At 42.6% G+C, this 14,526-nt stretch overlaps 1 pseudogene; it reads left to right on the forward strand.

Moving 5' to 3' along the window:
- Window positions 1-2,564: 2,564 nt before the first annotated feature.
- On the forward strand, window positions 2,565-13,887 carry LOC115128174 (uncharacterized; annotated as a pseudogene).
- Window positions 13,888-14,526: the final 639 nt, after the last annotated feature.

The following is a 14,526-nucleotide window of genomic DNA, read 5'->3' on the forward strand; positions in this document are numbered from 1 at the left end:
CTCGACGCTAGAGGTTAAAGCTTAGTGAGGGAGATCTGAGTCTCCAGCTTCAGTGATTTTTGCAGTTTGTTCCAGTCACTGGCAGCAGACAACTGGAAGTAAAGGCGGCCAAAGGAAAAATTGGCTTTGGGGGTGACCAGTGAGATTCACCTGTTGGAGCGTGTGCTATGGGTGGGTTCTGCTATGGTGACCAGTGAGCTGAGATAAGGCGGGGCTTTACCTAGCAGAGACTTGTAGATGACCGGGAGCCAGTGGGTTTGGCGCCAGTATGAAGGAGGGCCAGCCAACGAGAGCATATAGGTTGCAGTGGTGGGTAGTAAATGGGGCTTTTGGATTGGAGATGCTTAATGTGAGTCTGGAAGGAGAGTTTACCAACAGACCTAAGTATTTGTATTCCACATATTCTAAATCAGAACCGTCCAGAGTAGTGATGCTGGACGGGCGGACAGGTGCGGGCAGCGATCGGTTGAAGAGCATGCATTTAGTTTTACTTGCATTTAAGAGCAGTTGGAGGCCACGGAAGGAGAGTTGTATGGCATTGAAGCTCATCTGGAGGTTAGTTAACACAGTGTCCAAAGAAGGGCCAGAGGTATACAGGTATACTATGATATATTTATACAGGTATACTATGACCAATAAGCATACTAAATACTCAATTCATGTCACAAACAGTACAGTTAGTGCGAGTATTCGAACACAGCTAAGGCCAAATCAGGAAGTGCAGTCACCTTTTAATCCTGAATGACAATTGTCTTGCCTCATAGAGATAGATCAATCTTCTTAGGGCTGATCGATATGACAACAGCCAGTGAAAGTGCAGGGCGCCAAATTCAAAAGAACAGAAATCTCATAATTAAAATTCCTCAGACATACAAGTATTTCACACCATTTTAAAGATACACTTCTTGTTAATCCCACCACAGTGCCCGATTTCAAATAGGCTTTACGGCGAAAGCACCACAAACGATTATGTTAGGTCAGAGCCAAATCACAGAAAAACACAGTCATTTTTCCAGCCAAAGAGAGGAGTCACAAAAAGCTGAAATAGAGATAAAATTCATCACTAACCTTTGATGATCTTCATCAGATGACACTCATAGGACTTCATGTTACACAATACATGTATGTTTTGTTCGATAAAGTTCATATTTATATCAAAAGATCTCAGTATACGTTGGAGCGTTATGTTCAGTAGTTCCAAAAACATCCGGTGATTTTGCAGAGAGCCACATCAATTTACAGAAATACTCATAATAAATGTTGATGACAATAAAATTGTTATGCACAGAATTAAAGATATATTTCTGCTTAATGCAACCGCTGTGTCAGATTTCAAAAAACTTTACGGAAAAAGCAAACCATGCAATAATCTGAGTACGGCGCTCAGAGCCCAAACAAGCCAAAAAGATATCCGCCTTATTGTGCAGTCAACAGAAGTCAGAAATAACATTATAAATATTCACTTACCTTTGATGATCTTCATCAGGATGCACTCCCAGGAATCCCAGTTCCACAATAAATGTTTGTTTTGTTCGATAATGTCCATCATTTATGTCCAAATAGCTACTTTTGTTAGCGAGTTTTGTAAACAAATCCAATCTCACGAAGCGTGTTCATTAGGAGCAGACGAAATGTCAAAAAGTTCTGTTACAGTCCGTAGAAACATGTCAAACGATGTATAGAATCAATCTTTAGGATGTTGTTAAAATAAATCTTCAATAATGTTCCAACCGGAGAATTCCTTTGTCTGTAGAATTGCAATGGAACAGAGCTCGCTCTCATGTGAACGAGCGTCACGAGCTCAAGGCATTCTGCCAGACCTCTGACTCATTTCCCTGTCATTCGCCCTCACCCCACAGTAGAAGCATCAAACAAGGTTCTAAAGACTGTTGACATCTAGTGGAAGCCTGTTGACATCGAGGAAGTGCAACATGACACCATTTGTGTCTTCAATAGGGAATGAGTTGAAAAACGACCAACCTCAGATTTATAGCTTCCTGGTTGGATTTTCTCTCAGGTTTTTGCCTGCCATGTGTTCTGTTATACTCACATCATTCAAATGGTTTCAGAAACTTCAGAGTGTTTTCTATCCAAATATACTAATAATATGCATATCTTAGCTTCTGGGACTGAGTAGCAGGCAGTTTACTCTGGGCACCTCTGGACAAGAAGATAATAAGAAGCCAAAAGACTCATCTATGTATCTGTGCCAATATAGTGTCTGTGACAGCATGGGCAGTGCCATTGAGGCTATCTTCACATTAAAGTAGTAACATTTCTTCTTCACAATTGTCTGAGCCCTTCTGATGACCCGATTGGACATGACTTCAACAGGGTCACCAGTAGGGCTCAGCCAATGAAGTTGGTAGTCCCACCCAGTTGACTGCACCGGTCCATGGCCCCTGACATGAATGGATAAAAGCGGTGAGGGCGGAGCACCCTTCTAAAATTGAACAGTTGCCTTACATTTAGGTTTTTGTCCTAACACTACACAGCTGATTCAGATTAACAAAGCTGGATTATTATTTGAATCAGCTTTGTAGGGCTAGGGGAATAAAAAGAAAATCTGGGGTTTGGGGTTCAGGTGACTGAGTGTGGGAAGCCTTTGTCATAGGGTAAAAGTTGCATACCCCTGGGCTGCAGGCTGCACACTTTGGGTCATATATCAGGTTCTGTAGCTGTGTATTTTATCAGAACAAATCTGTTCTACAATGATTATTTTCCTTAGCTCAGGGTAAGTAGTAGCAGGCCTAGGAGAGTCTTATGCGACGCAAACATTTGAGTTGTGTTCTTCCTCCTTTTAATCAATCATAATAATTTCTCAAATGCCTTACAGGTTGTTGTGCCTATTGATGGCAGCTGTGGGCATACAAGCACAACAGACACCTTCTATAAGTATGCATTTTGCACCTTGCAAATTTAAGGACTAAGCGTTTGACTATTTTTGTAAAAGATTTTTTCAACTAACCGTTCCTATTCCAGATGACCTCAACGCTGAATGCCTTGGTAACGTTATTCGTTTGAGTGTCGCTCCTCTTTTTGAAGACGTTGATGCTGTCTTCAGTGAGTTTGCCTCTTATGATTCTCTTTCTCTCCTTTCATAATTCATGGCTTGATATTGCTTGTCAACTATTGTGTTCACACCATCTCCATCCCTTCCAGATGACACACAAATCATAAACCTGACGCCTGGCCTTGCTACTCAGTGTGGATTCAGCTTTAAATTTGACCCCATGGGGAATGCCATGTTTTTTGCTTCTCTTCAAAACTGCTTTTCCCAAAACATGGTAACCCTAAGAACTGTAGCGTTTGCTTGTACTTCAAATTGACAGTTTGCCTTTCAGTGTCACTGCATTTGCAACTCATACTGTAGCAAGGTCATTTTATTTACCTTTGACATGGAGTCATGCTGAGACCAGGCTCTTTTACAGATGAGCCCTGTATACACAAAGATACAAGTCAATATTTGCATCACTAGATGGAAAAATGAAATAATTGAAAACCCATTCTTCAGTAAAAAAGGTCCTCAATAAGCCTGAGTTGCCGTAGAGTTGCTAATACATACAATTTAGCGCATGGAGGTTATTAGAAGTCCGGTTCCAGAACATTGAAGCAGTTTTACTTAACTCTGTGGATATCAAAAGGATCTCCATTGTCAGCCACCCCTGGGTCTGGTATCTCTTACCTCTAAGTTAACGATGACGTAAGGTACAGCAGAAGTTTATGGAGGCTTTCAGAGGGCCAGCCAACTTTCTGATACAGACTGCAGTGATGTGAACTATTGAGCTCTACTCCTGTAGTGTGGCTTCAATACAGTGGCAGCTGCATTCATATAGCCAATTTTGCCACAGTCTATAACTTGCATGAATGTCACCTGAATTTAGTTTTTTGCTATATAATGAAGCCATTTTTCCCTTCCCCCTTCATTTTAGGATGATAAAATGTTCAGCTTGGTCATGCAGTTCAGGCTGCCAGGAAACCACATGACTGAAGACCCTGTGTATAGAGTGGGCAAAACCTGTAGCTACACCCCCTGGACCTCCCGAGAGATTCTGTGCGCCCGCAACTACATGGAGGCAAGTGAGCAGAGCATGCCCCAATGGACATGTTTACAGTCGTGCTTGTCGTACTGCCTGTATAAATGATCTGTCTAGAGCTACAACTGTCCAGTGTTTCATTTCTTCTGCGACACAACGTAGAGGTCTTGACTCTCTATCTCAATTCCACTCGCCTCTTCAAAATGCACATAGGAGAACTTTAGAGGTGAGGAATTTTGGCCTATTCTCAATGCATTTAAGGAGGCGAGTGGACAGATTGAGAACTGGCCCTTGATTTCCTATTGTATGGGAGGGAGAAAATGCGTAGGGAATAATGGCCTTTCTTCTCTAGGTGTCTGTCAGAAGGACTCTTCCAGACATCCAAACCATCCCCGAACAGCCCACTGGGGGCCCGAAAGCAAGGAGCGGCAACTTCCGGAGAGGAGCTGAGGTAGCCGTATTTCAGTTTCTGTAATTTCACTACAAAATGACAGGATGGCGCTAAACAATGTGCGTTTGTTGAAAATTTTGTTTAATTCATGTTTCCATTTCCTGAGACAGGCTGTTGCTTCAGGATACAAAATGACAGCAGTCGTCTTTAGTCCTAGCAAGAATGTCATGAATGTGGATGAGGTCCAAAGAAAGGGCTATGCAATAGCCAACACTCTCACACGGCTGGTGTTAAGAAGCCCTCATAATGCAGAGGAGACATACCTCCAGAATGTAAGCTGACCTCCATGAACTGGGTCATGTTCAGTAGAGCAAACATTTGGAAACTGGCCCTACCTGAACTCTGCAACATATTGAACGGTGTGCCTTACTGAACATGGCCCTGGTGTGGTTGCCCCCTGAACAGGTAGCTGGGGTTCCGATGCGGGTGCTCTCAACCTCAACCTTCTTTGAGCAGAAGTGGCTGGTTACTCGAGTAGATGCCACGGCTGTTTGTCCAACACCAGGTTGAGTGTGAAATAATTTAAGATCCTATAAGCCCAGTTCTTAATTGGCTCCAGACAAGACTTTCATGTAGTGTTCAGTTGGAAAAATGTTTTGGAACTTTTTCCAAATAATGGCACAGTTGTTTTCAGTTGCAAAATGTTCTGTTTTGATGTGCACTTGGCTTCTTGTTTCACTGCAGAGGCAGTGACCTTTACTCCAGAAGTGATCACCTGGTACATGCCCAAGCACATAGACCCACTTTTGTCCTCTGATGCCTTCACCATGTTGGAGGTGTACATGGGAATTGACGCTAAGAGGATGGACACTGAGGAAATGGCTGCCAGAAACTACTCGGTTTTAGTCACAGAGGCTCATATTATTGTTAAAATTCCAGTGGGGGCGGTTGGCGGCTACTTCAAGGTCAGCATTGGATGAGTAAAATGTTCCTGTTTAATTTCTAAGTCTTATTTGTAGAGCCCTTTTTACTACAGCAGTTGTCAGTGCTTTGCAGTAACCCTTTGCCATCTCTCATGGGTAAACTCTTAGAAACGTTGTCTTGTGTAAAATGTTTCTTATTGAGCAATTGTCTGCTTAATCAGGCTAATATACAATGGATTGCAAAATTGTGTGAATGTTGCATGAAATTACATTTAAACATACTCTACCGCTTGTCTTTGCAGTTTGTCCTTTAGCCGCTTGAAATTTGAGACCAAATATCCACACTAAAGGATTGTTTACCTGACTTTTTAGGTAGCCGGTAGCTTTGCCACTGTCGACTGAATACAAGCAACACTCGGCTGCTGTTTACATATTGTGCAAGTGTTTACTTTGCGTGTCAGTTGCTTTGAAAATGCACACCGCCGGAAATGCAAGTTGACAACCATACACCTACCAGCTCTCTAAAGTCTGGTAACCAATACTTTCCTTTTGGATATTTTGTCTTACATTACGAGTGGCAAAAAGACAAGCGGTGGAATAATTGTATTTAACTTTCTGGCTTATAAGGAACATTTACCTGTTTTTGCACTCAAATTGTGTATTACAGCCTGACTTCATCACTTGCCTCCCTTACAGAGCCATATTCAGGATGACCAGTACTTTGTCACTTACACCATTGAGCCCATGCTTGAGTTGCTGTGGATTGAGGAGGTCGCACATGAGGACACCAGCTATAAAGTCCTCTTCCCTATCACAACACCTCCGATGGCCAGGCCTCCACAAGTTCGCAACTGTGAGTCTGGTTTAGTTAAATAGTGCCTATGGTAATTTGGGATGCCTGGGTTGTTCATTAGGCACAAAACAGAAGAAAATGTAATGAAACGGGAGGCAATACCTGGACTTACCCAATAACAAATATCAATTTTCAACTTCCATTGTACCGCATTTCAAAATGTTTTCCTTTGTTTGCCAATGAACAGACACGCCCTTAGACACCGTTCCTGAGCAGGCAGTGTTTGTGCTTGAGTTGGGGACCTTCAACCTTGATGTGGAGCTGCTGAACATCACCTTTCCCACCATGGTGCTAACTGTTGCAGAGTGCAACGCCAGGGGCTTCAATGTTCATGAGCAGAGATCCCCGGACAACACCTTGAAGACCTTCAGGATGGAGGTGCCCTTCTCAGACCCGGTGGTCTTTAAGGAGGTGTGTTTCTGTTAAATGCAAAGCCACGCACAGTGATTTGTACATGCCCTAATAAAACCAACAAAATAATGGCACAAATGTACTTTGTATCCATTATTTAGTTCAAGTGCATTTGATTTGATTGAGGGCAACATTACTTTAAGTATATAGTTTGTTTTAATAGTCCCCATATGTACTTAGTTGTCACTTGATGTTGAATAGAGTTCTGTTACAACAATAATGCTGACCAATTGACCAATGCTTTTAACCTCACTACAGAGAAGGGCGGAACAAGGTGTCACAACCTTCACTCTTCAGCTGATCTACGGCCTGGTCATCTTTCCAGAGTACGCTCCTTTCTCTCACTCTGCCGTTGTGGACGCTGTACTGCTGGACATTGGTATGCCTCTGGACTACGCCAAACTACTGTTGAATGGTTTCCTCTCGTTAATGATTGCCCTGAAAGGAAATGGGCAGTGAAAGCCCAACTAGCCATACTGTAGGGTTTTCCTATGCGGTCTTTCTACAAAGAAAATGTTAAGCTTTAGAGTATTTGGACCCTGTTCCTGATTTGCCAGGATCGTGTTTATTCAGTCCCACCGTAACAAAACATTTTGCAATCTAAACAAGGGTTTCTTCTTGGACCAGTTCAAGTAGTACCTTCCTGTTTTCTGTGCTTAATTAATGAACACAACCCTGTTTGTCCTTGTAGTGCCACCCTCAGTCACTGGCAACTGTGATCGGAGAACTTCCACATCACTGTGGACTACAGGAACCAAGAGCCCTTTTTTGTGGTCTTGGTTGGCAAGCGGCTGCTTAACCATGAGTTTGCTCAACAGTATTTAACAGAAGGCGACACAGACTTCACCATCACGTTGCCCTTCTCTTCGCCGGACGCAGTGTTTGAGGTACGACGCTCTCCCAAACCATGTTAACCTAAATTGCTTTAGCTAGCCTCGCTTTCCTTACCCTGTATACATGCATACAATATTGGACTAATGAACTCTCCCATTGGTTCCCAGTCAGTTCACTCGTCCTCTGTCAGGAGCAGACTGGATGTGGCTCTGTTGAATCCTTACAACAACATGACCATCAAATACTTTTCCCTGGCTTGCAGCTTCCTCAAAACGCTGACTGGTTGGTTCTCAAACAATTACTTCCGATAAATAGGTGTTTAACATGGTTAACAAACCTGGGTTCCTTGCAAATACTGTGAGTCTAATAGTAGTACCAGATGGGCATGGTTTGCACTTTTGGTGCTATTCCATTGGTTCAAGCTCAATAAGTGTAACAAATACAGAACCCAGGTCTGATGGCTACCTGTCTTTTGCTCCCCCACCTCCAAGAGTGTTTCTCTAACGGAACGATGACTGCGCTGGCGGTGAAGGTGGAGTCTGTTCCCGGTCTGAACCCCGGTCAGCTGACCCTGAGCGACCCCGCCTGTGGTCCCACCTACAGCGACGATCGGTTCGCCTACTTCCACTTCACTGTGAACTCCTGTGGCACCACCAGGAAGGTAAAATGACTATTACCCTGAGGTGATGGGTACTGTGTATTTGGACTGTTTGCTTCTGCAGGCTGTAATAAGCAATTCCCCTCTACTACATAGTTTATCAACAATGTCATGCTGTATGAGAACGAAATCTCCTTGCCAGATGAACTTGAGGTGAAGCTGAATGCCACAACGTCTTCAGAGGAGGAATATCAGTAAGTGCATTACTCATCACAGTTGTAGCTATTAGCTTTCATAGGTTTTTTTCTCTTCACCAATTGCTCAATACTTTGTATACAGGGAAAATGTGCCTCTACTACCAGTGTCCAATCCACTAATTGAAGTTTCCCCTATTGAAGTTGCTTACATCCCTCTTTTTAGGTTAAAGGTTTCCTGCTACTATGTGGCCAACATCACTCGCACATTGGCCTTCCTGACCAGGCCGCGTGACAATGAGCCTTTTGCCGAGACTGGGACGGGTCGACTAATGGTCAGAATGAGACTCGCTCAGGGTAAGCGTGTACAAATTCAGAATTTCAACTTGACCCCTAGCCTCAAAGTATCTTGGAAGGTCTCCTTTACAAAACCATTCCCAAAAATCTAAACCTTATGATATATTACTCTTGCTTTCTGAGATCTACAGGTGTGGCTATGGAGTAACTGTGAGGAGCTGATTTGGGAATGTGTCAGATCCTCTGGTGGGGGGTGGGTAGTGTTGGCTATAAATGGCTTGTGTTCATTAAGGCACAACAGGATATGATAAACGAGATGGTGCCCACTGAACACGACCCCCGGTTGTTCTGTGTTCCAGACGCCTCGTATAACACGTTCCACCAGGAGGAGGACTATCCAGTGGTGAGGTACCTGAGACAGCCTCTGCACTTTGAGGTGGAGCTGACCACGTCCTCTGATCCCAAGGTAGCGCTGGTGCTTGACCACTGCTGGGCCACCCTCAACGAGGACCGCGACTCCCGACCCCGGTGGAATCTCATCATTAATGGGTAACATGTTGTTTTTGGGCCTAAACAAGTGTTATTCCACAGGTGTGGTTCCTGAGTAATTAGCAACCTATCATGCTTGGCAGGCAATTTACTTTGGCTACCGTGGCTATGCCCCCATCCATAGGTCGAGTGGTCACAATGCTTAAAAACGATGTGAGCCATGTGCGGTCTGTCACCAGATCTCCACCCAATTTAACACTTATGGGAGATTCTTACGATCACATGCTTGTTATCACTGAGTGGTCCCTGCAGCGTATCATTGAACGGAACGTATGCTGCATCAAACGACTCTAAACCGCGTTGTCTGAAAAGCATCTAAACAATGTTTTGTACTGATGATAAATAAAGGTCTTCACAATTTTATTCCACCTTTGCTTGTAAAATATATAAATGTTAACGTTATCATCTAGTCTAAATAACAGGTTGACTTGTTTTACAGTATGATGCGGTACAAGGGAGCCATGTAAATCTAGTTTAGAAACTATGGCAGCCATGTTTGTCAAGCAAGAACTCCTAGAATGCCGTTCACTGCGCCCGTTGCCTGAGATCTTAACTTAGTTTGGCCACTTCAGCATGTGACAATCTTTGTACTTGTTATGACATACACATGACAAGTAGTTTACAGGTACCTATACAAAATGCCAATTGTTGTCACCTCCCCAAATACAACCGTAGCACAAAAGCTAAACAGAGTTGCAAGATATAGTTAAGTCCTTTGGGGAAGGTATTGTGAAGAGGATGATGCAGGAAATATTACAAAGATCTGGGAATTTATCAACTATACATGGTGGGGAAGACAGTTTCTCTAAGCTATATACCCCTGGCAAGGGCGGTCTTATCTGGCAACACGGAGGTACCATAGTTTACACTCTTATGCAGTGTTGAAATCAACTAACGACTTCAGTGTTAAGACAATGGGGGTACTCCAGTTGAGATCAATATTAGTCTGACAGACGCTTACGTGATTGTATGATGTTAGCTCATATTCAGTACCACCTTCAAAAGTGTTTTACACACGTGTCCATTACAATCTAGGAAGAATCAGAACTCGTTAATAAAACGCTAAGTACATTATACTTACGGTACTCAGTAGAAACGACAACACGTTACACAGAAAATAAGGCACTTTGATAGGAATGCACATGTCCACAGTTATTTGTAAGGAAGGCAATAAATGTGCAAGGACTGTATACTTGATCTGGGGAAGTGCTTGGGCTTTCTTTTGAAGGAAAGTTTGTCCGGCTCATTAAATTCTCAAATAGAAATGGTCTGCAACAGTGAAATGGGCTACTTTTGTGAATGAATGAGGCAAAAAAAGTTGAAACAGCCTATAGAAAATTAGCAGGTAGTGTGCCTTGGTCTGAGGTCAGCGCGGGTTAAATGTCCACATGTTGACACGGTGAGTGCATTCTGACATCACGTGCATAAAATCAACTCCCACTGGGACGACTGTTGAAGATATTTGGAACTCGCGTGTGAAAAGGTTAATGTTGGCGTTACCTACACCTTTTTACTCAATGTTATCCTTTTGGTTGGCTAGAGTTCAGTGTTGTGCCAAACTGATGGTCAGTCAAATGGAAATCAAGAGCGGCTGGCAAGCTTGGCTTGCCTTTCCGATTGGTTTCAAACAACCGCTCGTAACACTGACTGAATAGTTGTTGGTTTTGGGTTGAATTCAGTTATTGCACTAAACCTAAAGGATGGTTCAGATGCCTGTGCAGCATGGATGTTTGAAACTGAATAGGATCAGTTGACAGGATCCCCAGAAGTTGATGCCGCTTTCAATTGAATTTCCTGTCCTAGAGGAATGCGCTAATTGGGAGTTGCTAAACATGAACAAATACCACGGTCAAGTGTAGCAGCATCTTGCTAACCTTATTTAGCTAGGTAATGTTCATATTTGAAAAAATGTTACTACATTTTTGATTTGGGTGAGCACTTTGCCACAGATGGACACGCTGGCCTAATTTTTATCTCAAGAATTTAAATTGGTTAACTATTGAAAGATGACTTATTTTCCTACATTGTAATGGGCACAATGACTTTGACCATGATTATGCACGCTGCAAATGACACTTTATTTTGCGGGTGCCTTTTCAGTATGTGGATGCATGTTACACCAAGCAGTGTAGTGAAGCAACTTTATTGGTCAAAACCATTCATTTGGGGGATCGGGTTTGCAAAATGCTATGAAAAGCAATTTTACCATTTTTTGAAATGGAATCAAAAACCTAAATTTGGCCATGTGGACACGGAGTAATTTTGCAGCTGTTTATTAAATCAGCAATGTCATGGCAGTTAAAACAGGCTGAAATGTTTTGTATATCATAGGAAAAGGCACAACATTCACATGGCTGTGCACTAAATGGGCAGTTCAGATTTGTCACTTCAGCTGCAACTATATCTCGTTGTGCAAAATCCTGACCATCGTCATTCAGCTCAAGTGGATTTGTACTGGTGTGGGCGTTTGTCTCTTAATGTAACGTCTTCAGATTTCACAAATTCCTTTTTGCTAATATCTGGCAGTTAAACAGTAAAGGATAAACCTCCCAAAGATGCAAATAAAAAAAAAAGTAGGCCTAAACTGTCAATGCGTAGGTTACTTGTATAGTAGAGCTGCGCCCTTCACAGAAGTCCTCCACATGTGAATCCGATGTCGTGGGTGTAGAATTTATTTTGTGTGACCAATTATTCCAACAGCGGAAGATTTGCTCTGGCGCATTGCATGAAATTCTTGTTTAAAATGAAGTCTTATTTTGAAAAATATGATTGCCTTGTTGATGATACTGTCTATTCGGCAACTTTGGTTAAAACACGGTCAATTGATCAATATTCAGGTCGCCTGTAGTCTGACCATTCTGGTCATTTAGAATTTTAAGAACCATTTAGAGGGACATCTCACCTCATGTCAATGGACTTGAATATACATGTTTGACATCCGTCATTTAACAAGCCATTGCAGTAGAACAAAATAAATATTGTTGATGGAAAGCCCAATTTCTGTTCTTTAAAATAAAATAAAAACGTACTAAATCAGATTCATCCAGGTCTGATGGGCCAAAAAGATCAGAAATTAAAACCAACAAACCACTGTTGACGTGACCTTGAATTATCTGAGGACTGTTTAATTGTTAGCTGACTCTAAATGAATCATGTTAGGATTTGGGGTGCCGAGGAAGTGGTTTTAAAGAGTTACCGTCTCCCGACTTAAACTCTAGACGGTAGAAATCTACCAAATTGATAGTCAACTTATTAACATTACATCGTATCCTCCTTGCAGCTGCAAAAACCCCAGCCTTATGATTCAGTACTATACAAGTTGGTTTAATTGAATTACTAGCTAACTAAATAACACAGGCTAAACACACAGGTGACACAATATGACAGCTTGTTACAAGGTTTTCTTCACACCCCCACCGTTCCGTAAGGGACACTTATCATTGCTACATTTTTGAACACACGAACCGGCACCAGCTTGGAGTAAAAGCATGAATGTATTTATGCGGGATGCCCGACGTGGAAAGGTAGGTGGTTGGTCTCTCTCTGATTGGCTACATGAGATCACAATGTCGTTGGTTGTCCGTGGCTCCAGTCTTGAACAGAACTACAGGATGGGTTTTCCTTTCACTCGTTCTGGAAGATGGGCTAATCAACCCTGTCGCTGATTCCTCAGTGGGTGATGAGTAGGATGGTTTGGATATAGTAGCAGAATGATCTCACTTAAGTTCATTTTTCTAGGTACTTGTGAGTTTAGGAAAGTTCCAAACGTGTAGCTTGCGCCTCACGGTTTTCTGGTTAATGTTAATTTCTGTTACCATTCCTTTTATGCACTCTGGCCGCCGGGGATGGTTCTGTCAGTCTGACCAACTCTCTGTCCCTCGTGGCATGGCTACTTACTATGCACATTTTCTAGGGGAGTTTCTCTAACACGTTCAAAGTGAATACTGGAACAATATTTCTAACATAAGACTGGTCAGAGATTAGCTGTAGAAAAAATGTCATTGGTTTTCATTTTTACTAGAAAAGTCCTCACTCTACAGGTAGGAAGTCTCGAGCCTTTACATTGTATATGAAAATGTTTTTTCAAGACAGGTTAAAAAGCCTGTTAGCAAAAACATTCCTTTAGTTGTACTGGAGGGGGAGAAAGAACCCACTTCTGCTGTAAATTGATCTGATCCTCACAGGACAGTCATGACACCACCACAAGACTTTGTACACAAGGCGGTTGGGGTTTGCAGCGTTTTCTTGTTCCTAACTTAGTCCCTCTCTCTACACTGGCAGCTGTGAGAACCCCGAGGATCCATACAGTGTGGTCTTCCACCCGGTAGTAGCTGATGCCAGGGTCCACTTCCCCCTCACGTCAAACGCTTTGAGGCCTATATGTTTTCCTTCGCCGAGGATGCGGTTGAGCCGAGTGGCCAGGTAACAAAGTTACCCAACAATCTTTATTGGTTAATTTTGTGTGAGTGGCAATCATACATTTTTATGACACCATCAAATCTTTGATTCCTAGGTCTTTGTCCATTGTGATGTGGTCATCTGTGATGCCAGTAGTCCCTCTGGCGGCCCCTGTAGTGGACAATGTGTGAATCAGGACAACTCGAAAAGAGGTAGGTCTTGTTTATGCTTTTCAGACCCTGGCAGACCATAACTGAACTAATAGTTTCTCTCTCTTTTAACAGGTCAACGACATGTCAAAGACCTCTTTGAGGAGCGTCATTTATATGTTTCTTCTGGATACATTCTTTGGGTGTAATGTCTTGTTCTAACATGTCAAATAAAGTGTTCTATATAAAACAATCCTAACCGTTGGAGCTACCTTAATTGTATCTGATTTGCATTTAACACCAAGGCGCATGTAGTAGGCTTGTCATCTGACATGTCAATCAATCAGCATGGAACTCTGAACCATCCACCGGAGGGATGGAGAATTTCCCATCTAGGACAAATGATGGGTGTCAAAACAAAAGCTTTCCAATGTCCAGTAGGATGAACTGACTCAATGTTATAGTGGTTTGCCAAAGTGAAACCAGCAGGGCTGTGGTTGGATGCAGTGTTGGTAATTTTCAACTGAAATTACAACTTTCCTTGATACCGCTCACTAGCTTGGTTTCCATCCAAATATGGACATTTCTTCTTTAATGATATGCATGTCAATCTCTCATGGCTCAAATGGGAAGAGCTTGACTTCATCGCTACTTGTTTGTGTAAGAAGTGTTGACAAGCTGAATGTACCGAGCTGTCTGTTTTTTAAAACTACTAGCACACAGCTCAGACACCCATGCATTCCCCACAAGACATCTCTTCACAATCTCCAAGTCCGAACTACGAAGGAAGGTCTCTATGATTACGTTGCAATCTATTCCGCATCAGGATAAGATTTCAACACACCGTACGGAACAGCGGGGGGTCTGAAGACACTCCTTAAAAAGTTGAGAG

The sequence above is a fragment of the Oncorhynchus nerka genome, unplaced genomic scaffold, assembly GCF_034236695.1.
Source record: "Oncorhynchus nerka isolate Pitt River unplaced genomic scaffold, Oner_Uvic_2.0 unplaced_scaffold_1562, whole genome shotgun sequence".
Taxonomy (NCBI): Eukaryota; Metazoa; Chordata; class Actinopteri; order Salmoniformes; family Salmonidae; genus Oncorhynchus; species Oncorhynchus nerka.